Here is a 6,349-nt window from a genome sequence, read left to right as displayed (position 1 = left end):
GTGCACCATCCAATCTTATATCTCTTTTCTGCTTCTTGTCAAGCAAGTTCTCAATTTTGGTTTGAAATGTCTGCTCCTTTTCCTTAATAAACAACTCCCACTTGGAAGGTGGAGTGCTAAAGCACAAGCCTATGCTCAGGAAGAAAGCCTTCCTATCCTCAGTAAGTTAGCATGGAGAGCGTCCAAGTACAGGAAGATAAGGAGAAAAGGCTTGAAAGCAATCTTCCAATGGATCCGTGCCACCCTAGTCTTGTGAAAGATACTGGATGATAAACAAATGATGAAAATGAGTGGAAAGGAAGAGAGAAGTGGGAGCGGAAACCAAAAGCTTTATCAGGAATAGAAGCTGCATGCAATGGAAAATGTAGAGATCACTCAGGTATAAATATTCCTTTAATCTTGCTTTCATTGTAGTCTAATATGGTAATAAAATGATTGATTTTTATATTAACAATATTTTAAACTGTGAACCAAGCAGAAGAAAATTACACATCAATAGATCATTAACTGCATAACTGAGTTTTGTTTTCCTTTTTTCTTTCTCTGGATAAGACCCCTACATTTGTCATAGGCACAGTTTACATTTCAGTGTATTCTTCTATTATTTCCTATTCTCACCTCCGTCTTGGAAGGAGGGAACTTCCACAATTGAAATGTTTGTTGATTTCAGACCCCACAAACTTTAGTGTTGCTTGTAGTATCGTGCTGTCTGTCTCTTCTTGTTTGGGTTTATGACCATTAATTCTAGTGAAGAAAAGAGTTTGGGTCATTTGGTACAGTATATTGAATTGCAGGATCACATATGTATACATATGTATTGCAAAGATTGCATTGTTAACCATAGAAAGAATGGAAGGCTGAATGCAGGATCTGCTTCCAGGAAGGGTGCAGAACTGATGAAAGGAGAGCACAAATCAGGATTATTTTGAAGACCAATTCCCAGGATGTCTCTTGGGACCACAGACTAGAAGTAAACACAAACTTCTGAGAAATGCACTCAGTACACTGCATGAGTAACAGATCATAGAAAGCAAAGGCTTCATAGATATGTCTTTCCTCAACAGTGATTACAATTTCCTTGCTGCAAATGAGTATACAGGTCAGGAAGTCTATATTGCATCCAGCTAATTAAATTGAATGAAATATTCAATAATATCAAATAATTAGATACTCTGTGTAGAATTTTGGTCAGAAGGCAGTAGCAGCTCCTGGAAAAATAAAAACAAATAAAAAAAAAATAAAAGATCTAATTAGTCCTTTAATTATTATATCTGGACATAACATATGTTTTAGACTCGGTTGAAAAATGGAGTCTGCTATGTCACAATATTTGCAATATATATGCAGGATGTTGTAAATATGAATTACAGTAGGGGTTTACCCTCCAAGAGCTGGTGAGGACCTACTTTGATCTGTACAAAATCATTCCTTGGCTAAGAATACCCCAACCTGTGGAAGTTTGGCTTAAATTACTTTTTGCTATACAGATTAACAAAATGTGTGAAAAAAAAATGCTGTTCTATTACTAAGACTGAGTAACTTCATGATATGTTATGATTCACAATTACATCACATATAGGAAGCAGCCAGCCAGCACTGGAGGGCCATTAGTTAAAGCCCTGGCTGTGTTCTGTTATTTGAAAGATGCATGTGTCATGAGTAGAGCTAGGACAACTGGGCAAAAACTTTTAATAGTAATGCTTCTGGCTTCTCAGAACTTGCTTGCTATTGCACTTCCAGTTTCCATACCTGTTGTTACTGATTTGTCCACCAACATGAACAAACATATGGGGCATTCAGGTACATTTAAGAATCAACAGTGACATAATCCTGTGATCTGCAGTGGAGCTGGCACAGCCGATATGTAGTACATCTTTCAGTAAAGAGCAAACCAAGCAAAAAAGAGGGATAAACAATGGAGATTTTTCTTTGCAATATACAGAGTGAGTTGGCCATGGAAAGTACCAATAGCCTGAAGCACTATTTTACATAATAAACTCTGATACTAAAACTTCAATTGTTAGGGCAAATCAACACACAGTTGTCAACAGATCCCAGTATATGTGTATCTTGCTGTGAGGTAGAACTGCTGTGCTGAATTCTGTGGTGCCAGAGTTTTAGCATATATTTGGAGCTTCCCAAACCATGTTTATGTATCAGTTCTATTTTGGGATGATATTGAAACAGCAAGCAACAATTGCAGAATCAGAAAATCTTATCAGATTGTCCCTTTTACACACCTTTCTTCGTGAACCTGTACCCTTACCTGTTAGGGCATTCCTGTTTATACGTCAGCTAACACAAGGATGTAAGCTGTTTGGTTTGATACTGTCACATGTCTATATTTTAAATTTCCTTAGTTCAATGAAGTATTTGGAATATTTATTCCCCCATCCCTCCCTGCACATTCCCCCAGTATGCTTGCATAAGCGACATAAATGTAATATTTACACTTTAAAGCATTTCATGCACAATGATGTGGTCGTCATTTCACTGCTGGTAGAAACATCTTCTTCTAAAATAAATACATAAATAAATAAATTAAAAAATGCAATCTCTCTTTATTTTTCTTGAATCAGGCATTCCAAGATTAAGATAATTTCATCCTGTAAGGCTGATTTGTCAGGTACTTACTGTGCCCTGTTTTACTCAAGAAACATACAGGGAGCCACTAAAGGTGTTAGCTAGCTTTGGAGCTGCTGAGACCAATATTAAATTGTTTCTTGGAAGATTCCAAGGGAGAAGCCTAACACTGCTTTTTTTTTTTTTTTTTTTTTTTTTTTTTTCTTTCTTTCTTTCTTTTTTTTTCTTTGAGAATAGGAAGAGGTTTTTGTTTTGGTTTGTTTTCTTTTCTTTTAAATCTGTTACCGTGGGAGTAAAAACACTGGCTGAGGGCCAGGACCTAAAGAAGATTGCTCCCTGTGGAAAGGTAGAGCTTAATAGGAGATGATTGCTTATTTAGCTGCCAAAAAAACAACTTAGGCTTGCCTGAACCTGGGCAGAATAGAAATGTTTGTAGAGTCTTGCAGTGGTGAAGAGTCTAATGAAAGTCTGGTCCCAAAAGTGGTGAAAGAGGTGGGGGGTTTTTATTTTGTTTTGGTTTTCTGTGTGTGTGTGTTTGTTCTGGACTCAGAATATCCAAGAGTTTTTTATGACCCTGTAAGAGAGCTGCTTTGGAAGCCTGATGTATCAGATGAAAGTGCAAGAATGGAAAAAAAAAAAAAAAAAGGTACTTACTGTGCCCTGTCAATAGTGAGAGTACAGACAAAAATTTTGTGCCGTTCTTCAGTGTTATTTTAGGGTGTTGTGCATACCTATTGCAGCTGCATGAGTGATGTGTAATGAAATTGACCATCAAGATGATGATTTCTTTTTTCTTCTCATTATGCAGATCTGATAAACACAGAAGACATCTAAACTCTTGTGCCCAGAACTATGCCATGAAGAATTTGTCTGTTATGTATCCTGTGTATGTGTCCATATGCTAAAACACACATTCCCAAATTCAGTATTCTTTATAAACTATATGGTTATTTGATTATGTTTATTTATTCTTTCAACAAGATGGGCAAAATAGTCTTCTGTGACTATTCACATTAATATCTTTCCTACCTATTGAGAACCATAAAATGGGAAATAAAAAGAGCTTTAAAAAATTTTGCAGAAATAAAATTTGCTAGTGTTAATACGCAGCAGAAATATTTTGCCTTATACAGACAAAGGATGGTGATGACTTGCCTTATGCTTTCAAGTTTAATTTCTAATTTTTAAATCATTATTAAGCCTGATGCCTCAGTAAAATTCCTAGTGCCTAATATGATGTCCCCATCCTTATTTCAAATCTCTTGACACTTGGAGTAGGAAACTGATATGAATTCTGTTTCAGTTACATTGGTGAGTAGTATGATAGCATTGAATTACAACCGTTGCCCTTTTTAAGCTCATTCTGTCTTGCTCAAGTCATGCTGTCACACAAAATCTGAAAGGTTTTATTAATAATGGTGCAATTTTACTGAGATGGGAGGATTGGACAATTGACTTTAATCTTTAGCAACTGCCAAATGCTCCAGGAAGGGTATGTTTCATAACCATAAAAGATAATAAAACAAAAAAGCAAAACCTAAAACAATAACACCAGTTTACCTCTCCATGCCAGAAGAACTAAGGTTTCAAGAAAGATGTTGCTCTGTCAGAGAGGACGACTGCAACTGGGTTCAGTTTGCACACAAATTGCAGGCAAGTTAAGCTTAATTGTGAATTGAAAACAAAGCCAAAAGCATATCTAAAAAATGTAAATGTATGAGTAATGAGAAATCTAAAAATAAGATACACGTTGGGTGGTAATTCAGACTCCCAATGTGATGTCTTGTGATTTTTTTTACTATTTACACAAAAATTTTTTAGTAATCTTAAACAAGTTTTAATACTGTCAGAAATGCAAACATTGTGGAAACAATTTTCCTAAGGAAAAATGCAAAAGACATGGGCTATACAAATACTAAAATTTGGTAATAAGCAAAGTTTATTATGTACTTTATATACAATCTAAAATTATTTAAACAGTAATGAACGTATAAATTATATTCTTTCTTTAACTTGAGTTAGAGTTACACATTGGTTTTCCATGACTGGTATCTCCTGAGTTGATCTGAAAGAGAAAAGAAAGGAAAGCAATAACATTCAGTTATAATGATAATGTATCACGATAATGACAGTGTATCATGAAGTATGTGACTCAAAAAGCTGAAACTTTAGTTGTAAAAAGTGTAGCCTATATTTTTAAAAGAGAAAGGATTAAACTCTTTATATCTCATTTCTCTGCTCAGTGGTGAGAAGAGTGTACTGAAATGATTATTCGTATAAGTCTGCTGGAGACAATATGAACTATATGGTGCTGCCAGAAAGTGTGTAAATAATGGTTTTCTCAACTCACTAGCTACAAATTCTTGGGAAGATAAAAGTGTCCATTAACGTGGACAGAGACTAAATTATTGTTAGAAATTCGAATAATTACACTAGATAGGAACTGAAGGGTCCATGAATACTCACACGAAACATTGACGGCCTCTTTTTCTCATCCACTAAGCATTTTTATTTGTCAAATGAATGCTTATCCATAAATAAATAAGTAAATAATGACATCAAGATCCAGGATAATCTCTTAGAACATAGCATCATAGCTTCATTCGATTTATCTGTCTGCAAAGGAAGGCAATTATACTGATCTATATTAGTGTGAGAAATTGAATCATTGCCATTTGAAGATTTTGTTCTCCTAAAAGGGTCTGAAGTCTTTCAACCTGAGTTATTATTATGTTACAGAAACCTTGTTTAGTCATTTTTAGTTTATACAACCAAAATTTTAACCTAGAAATAAATATTCAACTTGTTTTCATTAATACCAAATATTTTCACATTTTTTCAAAGGAGTGGACACATTTTCCCCAGTTGCTGATGGGAAAAAAAGTCACCATGAGACAGATAATATTGCAATGATTTTAATTAAATCATATTGCTTTCTGTTATGGTGTGAGTTTTTTGTATCACAGACAATATAAAGGTCACAACAGGCTTTCTTTATTAGCAAAATAACTCCCTATGTGTTAAACATTAAAAAATGTGTGTTTGTCCAGAGTCAAAAAGAAGAATTCAAAATTAGCCTTAATAACATAGAAAAGAAACTCTTGGGTGTGCTTAAAAATCCCTAATAATTTCTGTGATTTTCTTTTGAAAAGATTTTCCACATTACAAAACTTGATGAAGTTACAATTCTTTCATCAAAACTAAACACAAAGATTTCATAAAATTGTAGAGCCATAGAATGATTTAGGTTGGAAAGGACCTTAAAGATCATATAGTTCCAACAACCCTGCCATTGGTAAGGAGACCTTTCACTAGATCAGGTTACTCAAAGCCCCATCCAGACTAGCGTTAAACACTGTCAGGAATGGATTCACAATGTTTATGGGCAACAAGTTCCACTGCCTCACTGCACTCACAGTAAGGAATGTCTTCCTTATATTTAATCTAAACCTAACCTTTTTAGTTTAAAGCCACTATCCATTGTCCTATCACTCCACTCCCTAAAAAAGAGTGCTTCCACATCTTTTCTGTCATCACCCTTTAGGTATTGGAAAGATACTATAATGTCTCCCTGGAGCCTTCTCTTCTCCAGGCTGAACAACCTCAGCTCTCAGCCTTCCTTCATAAGAAGGGTGCTCCAGCCATCTGATCGTTTTCATGGCCCTCCTCTGGACTTGCTCCAGCAGGTCCATGTCTTTCTTATGCTGGGAGCTCTAGAGCTGAACACAGTACTCCAGGTGGGGTCTCACGAGAGCAGAGTAGAGGA

This window comes from Aythya ferina (genome assembly GCF_964211825.1).
Source record: "Aythya ferina genome assembly, chromosome: Z".
NCBI lineage: Eukaryota > Metazoa > Chordata > Aves > Anseriformes > Anatidae > Aythya > Aythya ferina.
This window is presented reverse-complemented; position numbering follows the sequence as displayed.